We start from the raw sequence: 15796 nt of genomic DNA on the forward strand, positions 1-15796 counted from the left end.
ATTTCTACCTGCTTCACTAGCCCAAGTGCTTTTCTACGCACATCAAGTTGTTAATAAACTTGCAGTAAATATAATACCATCTTTTAATTTCAGCCGTAAAGAGGTCAACAGATTTTGCATTTTAAAATATTCTGTCTTCAAATCGTACCTTGAAAGTGAAAAATGCTAATTATCTCTAATAAAAACATAATTTATTACAGAACTTATTTGGAATGAATGGTGGAATGACGTATTTTTGTCAAGAACTGTGAAGGGTTTGAAATTTTACTTTAATAAGTTAGTCTGTTACTATTTTATTGATACTGACAGAAAACACAAAACTCCTGTGTCGGAGACAAGAAACTTTTTTACTTATGTTACAGCAAGCAATGTGAATCCCCATGTGTCAAATAGTCAATAGGTTGTGTGTGTGTGTTTTTTTTTAACAGTTCCAATGCCAGAGAAAGCACTATTACAATTCTCTAACACAGGAACAGAAAACCAAACACCACATCTTCTCACTCATAAGTGGGAGTTGAACAATGAGAACACATGGACATAGGGAGAGGAACATCACACACATGAGCCTGTCAGGGGATAGGGAGATAAGGGAGAGATAGCTTTATGAGAAATATCTAAATGACAGGTTGATGGGTGCAGCAAACCACCAGGGCTCGTGTATACCTATGTAACAAACCTGCACATTCTGGACATGTATCCCAGAACCTAAAGTATAATTAAACATTTTTTTCAAAAAAGACAAAAGACAAAAAGTGTTGGCCAGGCTGTGGAGAAAAAGGAACACTTGCACACTGTTAGTGGGGATTTAAATTAGTACAGCTATTATGCAAAAATGTATGGAGTTTCTTCAAAACAGTAAAATTAGAACTACCATATGATCCAGCAATTCCACTACTGGATATACATCCAAATGAAATGAAATCAGTATGTCAAATAAATATGCACAGTCTCATGTTTATTGCACCAATATTCACAATAGCCAAATATAGAATCAACCTAAGTGTTCATCAACAAATGAATATATAAAGAAAATGTGTGTATATACACACAATGGAATACTATTCAGCCATAAAAAAGAAAGAAATCTTGACATCTGTAGCAATAGGAATGAAGCTGGAGGACTTTAAATGAAAAACAAACAAACAAATAAAAACCCAGGCATAGAAAGACAGAGACAACATGTGCAAGGCTGGTTCAGTGTTTAAAAATCAACTAATGTAATCCATCATATCAATGGGTTAAAAAAATCAATTATAGTTGTACACACCTGTAGTTCCAGCCACTTGCGTGGGTGAAGCAGGAGTATCTCTTGAGCCCAAGAATTGAAGGCTGCAGTGAGCTATGATCACACCACTGCACTCTAGCCTGGGCAACAGAGTGAGATCCCAATTTTTTTTTTAAATTATATAGTCATATCAATAAATCCAGAAAAAGCATTTGACAAAAGTCTAACACCCATTCACAATAAAAACTCTCAGTAAAAAATAGAGGGGAATTTCCTTAAGTTGATAAAGCATATCTACAAGAAAACCTACAGTTACTATTAAACTTAATGGTGAAAAAGTAGAAGCTTTCCCACTAATACCAGGAACAAGTCAAGGATGTTTCCTCTCATCCTGCCTTTTCAACATTATACTGGAAGTCCTAGCTAATATAATAAAACACTAAAAGGAAGGGTAAAGTATACAGATTGAGGCAAAATAAATAAAATCATCATTGTTTGCAGATAACAGAATGATCTATGTGGAAAATTCAAATGAATAAACAACAGCAAAGAACACTATTGAAACTAATAAGTTATTACAGCAAATTTGCAGGATACAAGGTTGAAATAAAAAATCAATCACTTTTCTATATACCAGCAATTAACAAATGGAATTTGAAGTAAAAAACACAATACCACTGTTATTAGCACCCAAGAATATGAAATACTTTGATATAAATCTAATAAAATGTGTCCAAGATCTATATGAATAAAACTCTGATAAAAGAAGTCAAAGAAGGACAAAATAAATTGAGAGATATTCCATGTCCCTGGATAGGAGGACTCAATATTGTCAAGATGTCAGTTCTTCCCAACTTGATATATGGATTTGATGCAATCTCAACCAAAATCTTTGCAGATTATTTTGTGGATATCAACAAACTGATTTGAGAGTTTATATGAAAAAGCAAAAGATCCAATATAACTAATATAATATTGAGGGAGAATAATAAAATCAGAGGACTCACAGTATTCTATTTCAAGATTTACTTTAAAGCTACAGTAATCAACACAGTGTGATATTGTTGAAATAATAGGCAAATAGATCAATGGAACAGAATAGAGAGCCCAAAAATAAACCTATAGAAATAAAGTCCACTGTAAATTAGTAAAGCCATTATGCAAAAATGTATGGAGGTTCCTCAAAAAATTAAAAATAAAACTACCATATGATCCAGCAATTCTGCTTTTGGATATATATTCAAAAAATGAAATCAATATGTCAAAGAGATGTCTGCACTCTCATGTTCATTGCAGCACTATTCACAATAGCCATGATATAGGATCAACCTGTGTTCATCAATGGATGAATGACTAAAGAAAATATGTTAGATATATACATGGAACCCTATATTCAATCTTATAAAAGAAGGAAATGCTATCATTTCCAACAATGTGAATAAACCTGGAGGACAGTGTGCTAAGTGAAATAAGTCAGGGACAGAAAGGCAACTCCTGCATGACCTTACTTTATATTTGAAATCTGAAACACTGAAACTCATAGAATTTGAGAAGTAGAGAGTAGAATGGTGGTTACCAGGAGCTGGGGTTGAGGGGTAGAAGGGAAATTGAAAATACATTGGTCAAAGGATAGAAAATTTTAGTTAGAAGGAATAAGTTCAGGAGAATTATTATACAACATGACTACAGTTATAGTTAATAACAATGTATTGTATAATTGAAAATTGCTAAGAGAATAAATTTTAAATTTTCTCAACAAAAAATAATAAGTATGTGAGGTAATTCATATGTTAGTTGATTTAGTCATTCAACAATATATACATATGTAAAAATGTTACGTTGTATATCATAAATGTGTACAATTTTTGGTCAATTAAAAACATAAAAATTAGAAAGAAAGAAAGAAAGACAATGTCAAGAGAATGAGAAAACCAGCCATAGACTATGAGGAAATATTTGCAAAAGACACCTTTGTTAAAGAATTATTATCCAAAACATACAAAGAGCTCTAAAAACTCACCAATAAGAAAACAAACAACACAATTTAAAAATGGGCCAGGCCGGGCACGGTGGCTCATGCCTGTAATCCCAGCACTTTGGAAGGCCAAAGCAGGCGGATCACCTGAGGTCAGGGTTCGAGACCAGCCTGGCCAATATGGTGAAACCCCATCTCTAATAAAAATACAAAAATTAGCCAGATGTGGTGGTACGTGCCTGTAGTACCAGCTACTCAGGAGGCTGAGGCAGAAGAATCGCTTGAACCTGGGAGGCAGAGGTTGTAGTGAGCCAAGACCGCACCATTGCACTCCAGCCTGGACTACAGAGTAGGACTCCATCTCAAAAAAAAAAAAAAAAAAAAAAAAAAGCCAAAGACCTTAACTGATACCTCATCAAAGAAAATATATAGATTACACGTAAGTGTATGAAAAGATGCTCCACATCATATATCATCAGGGAAAATTAAATTAAAACAACAGTAAGATACCACTACACACCTATTAGAATGGCCAAAATCCAGAACACTGCAAAAACCAAATACTGATAAAGTTGTGAAGCAGAAGGAACTCTTTTTCACTGCTGGTGGAGATGCAAAATGGTACAGCCACTTGGAAAAACAGTTTGGCACTTTTTCATAAAACTAAACATACTCCTACTAGGTGATATATCAGTCATACTACTTGGTATTTACCAAAAGGAGTTGAAAACATATCAATACAAAAACCTGAAAATTGATGTTTATAGCAGCTTTATTCATAATTGCCAAAATTTGGAAGCAACCAAATTGTTCTTCAGTAGGTGAATGGATAAATTGTGTAACATCCAGACAATGGACTGTTATTCAGCACTAAAAAGAAATGAGCTATCAAGCCATGAAAAGACATGGAGGAATATTAAACACATATTACTCATGAAAGAAGCTATCTTCACAACAAAATTGACAGCGCACTAGCAAAACTAATAAAGAAGAAAAGAAGAATCAAATAGACACAATAAAAAAAGATAAAGGGGATAGCACCACCAATCCCACAGAAATACAAACTACCATCAGAGAATACTATAAATGCCTCTACACAAATAAACTAGAATATCTAGAAGAAATGAATAAATTCCTGGACACATACACCCTCCCAAGACTAAACCACGAAGAAGTTGAATGTCTGAATAGACCAATAACAGGCTCTGAAATTGAGGCAATAATTAATAGCCTACCAGCCAAAAAAATCCAGGACCAGACAGATTCATAGCTGAAATCTACCACAGGTACAAAGAGGAGCTGGTTCCATTCCTTCTGAAACTATTCCAATCAATAGAAAAAGAAGGAATCCTCCCTAACTCATTTTATGAGGCCAGCATCATCCTGATACCAAAGCCTGGCAGAGACACAACAAAAAAAGAGAATTTTAGACCAATATCCCTGATGAACATCAGTGTGAAAATCCTCAATAAAATACTGGCAAATTGAATCCAGCAGCACATCAAAAAGCTTATCCACCACAATCAAGTCGGCTTCATCCCTGGGATGCAAGGCTGGTTCAACATATGCAAATCAGTAAACGTAATCCACCACATAAACAGAACCAATGACAAAAACCATGTGATTATCTCAATAGATGCAGAAAAGGCCTTTGACAAGATTCAACAGTCATTAATGCTAAAAACTCTCAATAAACTAGGTATTGATAGAACATATCTCAAAATAATAAGAGCTATTTATGACAAACCCACAGCCAATATCATACTACATGGCTGGAAACTGGAAGCATTCCCTTTGAAAACTGGCACAAGACAGGGATGTTGTCTCTCACACCACTCCTATTCAACATAGTGTTGGAAGTTCTGGTCAGGGCAATCAGGCAAGAGAAAGAAATAAAGGGTATTCAATTAGGAAAAAAGGAAGTCAAATTGTCCCTGTTTGCAGATGACATGATTGTAAATTTAGAAAACCCCATTGTTTCAGCCCAAAATCTCCTTAAACTGATAAGCAACTTCAGCAAAGTCTCAGGATACAAAATCAATATGCAAAAATCACAAGCATTCCTATATACCAATAACTGAGAGTCAAATCATGAGTGAACTCCCATTCACAATTGCTACAAAGAGAATAAAATACCTAGGAATCCAACTTACAAGGGATGTGAAGGACCTCTTCAAAGAGAACTACAAACCACTGCTCAACAAAATAAAAGAGGACACAAGCAAATGGAAGGGCATTCCATGCTCATGGATAGGAAGAATCAACGTCGTGAAAATGGCCATACTGCCCAAGGTAATTTATAGATTCAATGCCATCCCCATCAAGCTACCATGACTTTCTTCACAGAATTGGAAAAAACTACTTTAAAGTTCATATGGAACCCAAAAAGAGCCCACATTGCCAAGATAATCCTAAGCAAATGAGCAAAGCTGGAGACATCACGCTACCTGACTTCAAACTATGCTACAAGGCTACAGTAACCAAAACACCATAGTACTGGTACCAAAACAGAGATATAGACAAATGGAACAGAACAGAGGCCTCAGAAATAACACCACACATCTACAACCATCTGATCTTTGACAAACCTGAGAAAAACCAGAAATGGGGAAAGGATTCCTTATTTAATAAACGGTGCTGGGAAAACTGGCTAGCCATATGTAGAAAGCTGAAACTGGATCCCTTCCTTACATCTTATACAAAAATTAATTTAAGATGGATTAAAGATTTACATGTTAGACCTAAAACCATAAAAATCCTAGAAGAAAACCTAGGCGATAATATTCAGGACTTTTATGGTTTTAGGTCTAACATGTAAATCTTTAATCCATCTTGAATTAATTTTTGTATAAGGTGTAAGGAAGGGATCGATCCAGTTTCAGCTTTCTACATATGGCTAGCCAGTTTTCCCAGCACTGTTTATTAAATAAGGAATCCTTTCCCCATTTCTGGTTTTTCTCAGGTTTGTCAAAGATCAGATGGTTGTAGATGTGTGGTGTTATTTCTGAGGCCTCTGTTCTGTTCCATTTGTCTATATCTCTGTTTTGGTACCAGTACCATGCTGTTTTGGTTACTGTAGCCTTGTAGTATAGTTTGAAGTCAGGTAGCATGATGCCTCCAGCTTTGTTCTTTTGGCTTAGGATTGACTTGGTGATGCGGGCTCTTTCTTGGTTCCATATGAACTTTAAAGTAGTTTTTTCCAATTCTGTGAAGAAAGTCATTGGTATCTTGATGGAGATGGCATTGAATCTATAAATTACCTTCGACAGTATAGCCATTTTCACGATATTGATTCTTCCTACCCATGAGCATGTTCTCACTCATAGGTGGGAATTGAACAATGAGAACACATGGACACAGGAAAGGGATAATCACACTCCGGGGACTGTTGTTGGGTGGGGGGAGGGGGGAGGGAGAGCATTAGGAGATATACCTAATGCTAAATGATGAGTTAATGGGTGCAGCACACCAACGTGGCACACGTATACATATGTAACAAACCTGCATATTGTGCACATGTACCCTAAAACTTAAAGTATAATAATAATAAAATTAAAAAAAGAAAAAAAAAACATTCATGACATAGGCATGGGCAAGGACTTCATGTCTAAAACACCAAAAGCAATGGCAACCAAAGCCAAAATTGACAAATGGGATCTAATTAAAGTAAAACAGCTTCTGCACAGCAAAAGAAACTACCATCAGAGTGAACAGGCAACCTACAGAATGGCAGAAAAATTTTTCAATCTACCCATCTGAGAAAGGGCTAATATCCAGAATCTACAAAGAACTTAAACAAATTTACAAGAAAAAGCAAACAACCCCGTCAAAAAGTAGGCAAAGGATATGAACAGACACTTCTCAAAATAAGACATTTATGCAGCCAACAGACACATGAAAAAATGCTCATCATCACTGGTCATCAGAGAAATGCAAATCAAAATGACAATGAGATGTCATCTCACACCAGTTAGAATGGCAATCATTAAAAAGTCAGGAAACAACAGATGCTGGGGAGGATGTGCAGAAATAGCAATGCTTTTACACTGTTGGTGGGGGTGTAAATTCGTTCAACCATTGTGGAAGACAGTGTGGCGATTCCTCAAGGATCTAGTACTAGAAATACCATTTGACGCAGCCATCTCATTACTGGGTATATACCCAAAGGATTATAAGTCATTCTACTATAAAGACACATGAATATGTATGTTTATTGTGGCACTATTCACAATAGAAAAGACTTGGAACCAACCCAAATGTCCATCAATGATAGACTGGATTAAGAAAATGTGGCACATATACACCATGGAAGACTATGCAGCCATAAAAAATGATGAGTTCTTGTCCTTTGCAGGGACATGGATGAAGCTGGAAACCATCATTCTCAGCAAACGATCACAAGGACAGAAAACCAAACACCGCATATTCTTACTCATAGGTGAAAATTGAACAATGAGAACAGTTGGACACAGGATGGGGAACATCACACACTGGGGCCTGTCGGGGACTGGGGGGCTGGGGGAGGGATAGCATTAAGATAAATACCTAATGTAAATGATGAGTTGATGGGTGCAGCAAACCAACATGGCACATGCATATCTATGTAACAAACCTGCACGTTGTGCACATGTACCCTAGAACTTTAATTAAAAAAAAAAAGAAAGATGCTATCTAAAAAGGCAACACACTGTATGATTCCCACTGTACAACATTCCAAAAAAGGAAAAACTATGAAATGAAAAGATCAGTAGTTGTCAGGTGTTGGTGAGAAGTAGTGGAAAGAGGAGAAGGATGAATAGGTTGAGCAGAGGATTTTTAGGGCAGTGAAAGTATTCTCTATGATACTATAATGATGAATACAGGTTATTATACGTTTGTCCAAACCCATAGAAAGTACAACCCCTACAGAGAACCTCAAAGTAAGCTATATACCTTGCATGATTATTATGTGTCAATATAGATTTCTCAGTCACAACAAATGTACTATTCCGGTGAAGGATGTTGATAATGGGACAGGCTATGTATGTGTAGGACTAAGGGGAGAAATTCCTATTCTTACCTCTCAATTTTTCTGTGTACCTAAAACTGCTTTTAAAATATCTTATAAAAATCTATTATTCTTGCTTATGCCAACAATGCACAACTGGAATTTGAAATTAAAAGCAAAATCTCATTTACATGAGCATCAAAAAATAAAATCAGTGGGATCTAACAAAATGTTTGTGAAGTCTATATGTGAAAAATTACAAAACTCTGATGAAAGAAATCAAATAAGATTTAAATAAATTGAGAGCTATTCCATGTTCATGAATTGAAAGACTCCACTTTAGGATGTTAATTTTTCCTAATTTGATCTATAAATTCAACACAATTCCAATCAATATCCCAGGGAAGTAGTTAGTAAAGATTGGCAAACTGATTCTAAAATTTATATGGAAAAACAAACAAAAAGCAGAATAGCCAACATAATGCTAAGGAAGAAGTACAAAGTTGGAAGCCTGACATTATCCAACTTCAGAACTTACTATAAAACTACGCTGATCAAGGTTTTATGAAACTAGTGAATGGTGAATGGAATAGAATGGAATCCCAGAAACAGAACCACACATATATTGCAATGGTGCGAAGGTAATTTAATGGATCAACAATAGTCTTTGCAACAAACGGTGCTGGAAAAATTGTACATTCATATGAAAAAAAGAGAATCTAGACATGGACCCTACAACTTTCATTAAAACGAACTCACAATGGATCATAGACCTAAAAGTAAGATGTAAAATTAAGTGTAAGATTAGAGCAGCTGACATCTAAGATTTCTCTGGAAATCAATCCCATGGTTCATGCTGGAGGAACCCTGGGAACTTTAATGTGGGAAGTCCCCCACTGGCAACTCAATCGGCCCTGAGCCCTTCCAAATCCAATGGTGGGCCAGTCATATCCCAGATGCTTTTCATAGTCTGTGGCTAAGTAGAAGAGCAGAATGATTCTAGGCAGAGGTAGGATTGGGCAGGCCATGGTCATTATTCAGGGACAGTTGAGCACTTCCCATCATTTCTCCTCTTTCACTGACCTAGATAAAGTTTCTCTCAAACAGTGGTGTATGTGTATTTTATGCATATTCTCTATGGTACAACCATCATTGCATTGTCCCACGGAGGAATACGGTCACTGTATGACCTCACTAGGACATATAATTCAGCAATGTAACCTCACTGCTCATAACTCTTTTATCAATAGAAATTAGTTTCTTATTTGATATTCCTCTTATCTTATCAGACAAGGGGCCACCAATGGCATTCAAGGCAAGAAGGAGAAAAATGCTACTGCGTATCTCACTCAAGTGCCACTAACGCTGCTCTGGGACTTACCCTGTATTGCCCTTTTGGATTTGTCACAATAATAAGCGCATTTTTGTCTTGCCCCTATAGGTGCCAGTCCCTCAAAATATGGTCACTGCAACCTCTAGGGCACAGGGAAATCAGGGTCTGTTCTCAGGTAGGGATATGAATAATCCAGTCTCTCACTTAGCCTCTTCTGCTCTTTGCCCCTTAAATCTAATGAGTATCTAAATCCTATTATTGCCTTCTGAACAAAGGTTTTTCAAATCCAGTAGTTAATTTTTTCAGAAATTCTCCTTATAAGTCAGACAGTTATACCTCTGTAAGAAGAGTCTCTTAAAATATCATTTTTATCATTTTCTACTCTGCACATTTTCTACCCTGTGCAAATATTTTCATTTACTCTAGAGGGCTAGAATCAGTGTTCAAACTGTTTAACCTTGTATTCATGGTTTACTGCTGTAACTTTATTAGCTTATTGCCTACAGACCTTTATATGAATTCTCTAATCTGGACAAATATCAATCATCAAAAGCACCATAGACTTCCGAAATCACCCAGCCTTCCTTGAGCTCACAAGTCCCAAGTTGGCCTCTCTCCCCAACTACTATCATTGAATTATTATCTACATAAATCACAAAGCTGAGAAACATATGAGCCTTGTGATTTATCTAATTTGAAAATAAATAGAGGCAAGACCTCAAGTAGCAGTAGAATCTGCACACACTATCTCCAAGAAGAAATGGACTATAAACAAAGGTTAGAACTCAGAATGACTTTTTGAAAATCTCAATTTCTTGTCAATTTTCTAGTACATTGCCTTATATTAGTAAACTTTTTCCAAGCAATGATGAGTGGAAAGACTCCAAATCATATTTAGGGTCTTTATAAACACTATTATAAAGCTTAGACCAAATGTCACTAAGTCTCTGTGCCTTTCCCTGATGCTTTCCCATCAGCAAAAATCATGGGCTCTCTCATCCATGTCCCCTCAGAGCAGCTTCCCACACTCCTATTTAAGTTTACATCCCCCAGTTTCCTTTCCGTGTGTTCATAATAATCTGTGTATTCCTCATGGCAGTAAAATCCATTTTTTAGCCTCTTTTTGGTTCTTTGGAAAGGTGATTATCTTAGAAAAAATTATCGCTTCTTCCAGTATTCTCCAACCTCCAATAAAGGAAGAGAGTCTGGCTCTGCCATATGTTGCTTGTATTATATGGCTGTAATAATGTGTGGCACATAGAAAGGAAATTAAGGAATTCATAGGTATAATATGCCTAGTTTCAAAGTAAAAGATGTGAATGTATTTTAAATGGAAGGAGAAACTAATGATGAAACACAATCCATTATTAACAAAAAGGTTTAGGAAGGGAGGCATTCCACCAAAGTATGTGTAAAAGTTCCTCTGACTTCTGTAGCAGACAGTTGAGGCTCCCTTTCTCCCAGACAATATTACAGAAGAGCCGAAAAGTAGGGCAGAGAGATAGATCTGGCACAACTGCATAGAAGCTCCTGAGGCCAATCAGAGAACTACCCAAGGTCATTTATTCACATGAAATTACGTGAGGGTTTATTTTCTGTTTTATTTTTTCTGAAAATTGAGAAAAACACTTTAAGCAATCTTTCTTAGCATTAGGAATTAAATTTGAGAATTAACTTTACATGAACCCAAACATATATGGTATCCCATCTTAAATACAACAAACCTTTATTGATGGTCATCTGAGACTCTTCCTTTCTATCCTATCCCCTTCCTCCACTTACCTAACCCTGAACATTAGCCCACTGGGTTCTCATCACTGCTTTTATATATATTTCTTTCATAGCTCATATCACATTTTGTTTTAATTATTTGTATATACTTGTGTTTTCTATACTGCATTATGAAAATAATTAAATGTTCAAAACTTCAGAATAAATCTGATTAAACACATAGAAGACATACAAGGCTATTTGTTCTCTCATTTATGTATATTTCATTGATTCATTCACCTAATTTGTCAGATGTCATTAGTATCAAAAATTCCCAGATTAAAGGCCAGGTACCCATCATTTTTCAGTTCCACAAGTCATTTTCTTATGTGTGTTTCTCCCTGATAGAGACAACATGCCTTTTGTAGTTCTAATTGAGCTGGTAAGATTTTCATTTCTCTCCCCTCTCCCACCTCATTCTAGACTCAGGAGAGATTTACAGATCTTATAGGTAAAATACATATTGCCTTTTTCTTTTTTGTATTAGCTTCATTGGAATCTGTCAAATAATTTAAGACGACTTAAAAACTCCTAGATCTTTTGATTAGGCAATTGTAGAAGACATTTAACACATTATTAATCATTTTATCAAATAGCATGTTATAAACAGTCATAAACTAGAAGGAGCAGGATGTTATATTCTGCTGAGAATACTATTTTTTGATAATAGGTAAACACCCACTACATTATTAGGGCTACAATCTAAACACAGTTATCTGCTACACTCAGATCCTTGATTTAATGGTAGAAATATCATCCCACAAACAGCATTACTCTCTAAGCTGCAATATTTAATTTTCCATATTCAGATCCCACAACAGATTAGTTGTGTTTACACTATAAAGTAATGAAATGGATGTTTTAGCAAGCATATCCCAATATATGCATTCAAATATGTGTCACCACTGAAAATAAGTCATCTTGAGATATTTGTATTTCAAGAATGTTTGTTTTCCCACAAACACTTATTATGGAAATAATAGAGGTAAGTTTAAGTTAGGGTGATAAAAAAAGGAAGAAGTAATTAATTTTATTTAGATGTTTGAGAAAAATTTCAGAGAAAGGCTGGCATTCATATATGGCCTTAAAAGATAAATTAATGTTTTTCCCTGAGGCCCATGCAAAAGAGAATTATGAAAAGAAGAAGGAGCCAGCCAAGATAATTATCAGTGGTTTAGTGTGACTCTGTGAGAAGAAGGGTGAAAAGCTGAAGGAGATAAAAGAGATAGGGTTCAACAGGTAAGCAAAAAAAAGGGGGTTCCATGGTGTAATGGTTAGCATTCTGGACTCTGAATCCAATAGGTAAGCAAAGGCAAACTCACTGAAGGCATCATATGTAATGCAAAGAACACATAAAAGACTGGCACAATGGGATTTGCATTCAAAACAATTATTCTGGTTATAATCTGGAGGACAGATTACAGAAGTCTGAGGCTGGAGGAAAGACCAGTTCAGAGACAAGTGAGAGCTGAATTATTATAGTCAAAGCAAGGATTGATTTGATAATTATTTAGAAGATAGAATTAATGAGAGTTGGTGACATGGCACATAAAGACTCCTACAGAGTTGGAGGGGTGTAGGATGACTTGAGTTTCTGGCTTGTGTGATTGGATGGGTAGTGATGCTATTAGCTAGATAAAGGAATATAGAAATGGGTCATATGTGGGGAAAGAGTACACAGATTTGAAGATGTTCAGCTCTACTTGAGTGTGAAATTTTTCAACTGAATCTGATTGCAAGAGACTTATCAATCCTAGTTATATAAATATATAAATAATGAGGATATGAGTGGTAAAGGAAACCATGAAATAGACAAATCCACCCAGAATACATATAAAGATAAGAAGGGAAAGCCAAGAAGGGATTGAAAGAGAAGGACAGTATTGCAAAGCAGACAAAGAAGTCGGGGGTAGGAGGAGATTCAGCAGCATTGCATCTTAAAAGCCAAGGGGAAAAATTTCAAGAAAAAAAGAAGTGGCAGGGAAAAGGAAAAATTACTAAGCAATATGTTATGTGTTTTATTCTATACTATTTTCTCTAATTTTCAAAACAAGCCTGTAAAGTAAGCATTTCCCATGCAACAGGTGGATAAAGTAGGACAACTTGCTCAAGATCAACAGTCAGCAATTTGTGGAATCAGGTTTGGACTGAGGTCCACCTGTCTCCAGGACACACGAATGCTATATAAAAGGAAAGAGAGGCAGAAGTACACTGTATGTGATAATTAGGGTATCATCAGTAGAGTGACCAGATAACAGTGGAAGTGAGGAAGTAGGTTTGGTGAACACTGACTTCATCGTCAAAAAGCTTGGTTTATGGGTTTTAGTGAAAGAAGATCCTAGAGCTAAGGGACTTTATTTTTTCAAAACAAGAGGAACTTGGTCATATTGATGAGAAAGAACCAATAGAAAGAAAGAAGTTACAGTTGCAGAATAAAGATAAGTGCCCATGGTCTTTAAGGAGATGGGATGAATTGGGGTTTAGGACACAAGGTCAAAGATTAGCCTTGAAACTGTACCTTCCTATGATCCTTAGCTTCAAGGGAAGTCACTAGAGCTATAATTCCAAATTGTGTTCTTCTCTAAGTGGGTTAGAGACATTCCACTAAAAAGGTGGAAGGGCTCATGGCCAAATGTTTTTTGGGAAATGCTGGCTAAAGATCCTTAGATCCTTTACTAAAGAACTTTACAGAGCCATTAACATATTAATGTGCATCACGAATATCCACAATAAGAAAACATAGTATTTCCCAAATATATTTAATCTCAGGAACTATTTATTTCCTTATGGAATTCACTGGTCTATAGGAAACAGTTTGAGAAATGTTACACCACAGTATTTGCATTCTAATTCTTCAGTGAAGAACTTTGCTATGGCAAAGTGACTCCCACCTCCCCCAACAAAAAAACACATTTTTCTTCCACCAATTTTCAAATAAAAACTTTCCTCTGAGGGCTGAAGGAATCCAATATAGTATATTAAATTAATATTTGGATTAGTTCCTTCTTATTCTTCCTCTGAGAAGCAGACACCCAAGACAAGTTTAGACATACCAGGGATATATCAAGGGAAATGCCTGCAAGGAAAAAAAAAAAAGGTGGGGGAGGGGAGGAGGGTGAACTCATGAGACTGTGATACAGCTCTGACCCTTATGATGCAGAGAGAGGAAGAGAAGGCTGGTATGAAGAATCTCAAACTACAGATCTAACAAAGTTTTGACCAGACCAATAAGGACTCCTGGAGCTAAAGTCACCCATTAGAGGGGTCCCACAGGAAGGATCTGTCTTAATATCCCTGCCAACTCAGTCACAGGTAGAGAATGTCCTGTGGGAAGCGTGGCCGCCATACAAATGCAGTGGTAGAGTCATAGATTTGTGGTATGTTTTCATGAATGTCACAGTCTACCCTAAACTGCACCTCTTCCATGGTTCCCATGACTCTCTTCTGGGAAGGAATATTTTGAAAGGGAATTTAGTGGGACAAACTACAGCCACCATTGCTGTAGTTGATCTCAGGGTCACAACCAGTATTCACCCCTTCCCTCCTCCAACAGTCATTCTAAATTCCCTTCATTCACAGTTACTACTCTGGCAGGTTGTAGTGGCTTTCTTGATGGTATAACCCAAACCCATATCCCAAAAGAGTCTGAATCCTTGGTAATCACATCTTTTTTGGTCCAAAGTTGTTGCATGTGTTTGTTTACACTTATGAAGGAGTGAAGATGTACCAGGAGGAATCAATGTCAATCACCTGACTTCCACATGTATTCCTCTGTATGCAAAAGCATGCTATGTCTTCCTGCTGATCAGCATCAATTACCTCTTCCAAAATGGTTACTTTTCCTCTTGTCTTTTGGTTCCTGGACACCAGGTATCTAAAGTCCCCTGGCAGCAGCCATAGCTTAATGTTCAATTGAGCCTTTCGTGTGTCTGCTGGCAAGAGTGAGCCTCTTTGGGGAAACAGGCCTTCCAACCCTGCAGTGTGAAGACGTGTGGACAGCAAGCACATATTCCCTAGTCATCACCAAGAGTGATTGTAAGTGGGTCGCTCCTGCTCGTATCCTTTTTCTCCTGGACACGTACACCCTTTCTTTTGTGAACAGAGCATCATGTAGAGGTCTCTGATGGCTTCCCATCTTTCCAAATTGTTCCTCTGAGCAGGCACTACAACTTTGCCTTTTGAAGGCCACGCCAGCATTCTAAGAGGCCATCAGCTTTTGAATGTTGTATCCATGGTACAATCTAAGGTTTTGGTGACAGAAAAAAAGCCACAATAACAAAAAAAATTCAATATATGTATATGCCTATAGATATATTTTATTTTATGATCATGGAGAAAAATACAAAAGGATACATATTGTTAATGTCAGTTGTTTTGGAAGGGGATGAACTGTGGACAGGCAGGGCATGAAGGAAAGGGTAATAAAGAAACCACCAAAGGGTAGGGGGAATACTGCCCTAAAAAAACAAAGAGTATATATAATGTAATCAACTTTTAAAATGTTTT

Source organism: Pan paniscus, chromosome 7 (assembly GCF_029289425.2).
Source record: "Pan paniscus chromosome 7, NHGRI_mPanPan1-v2.0_pri, whole genome shotgun sequence".
Lineage (NCBI taxonomy): Eukaryota > Metazoa > Chordata > Mammalia > Primates > Hominidae > Pan > Pan paniscus.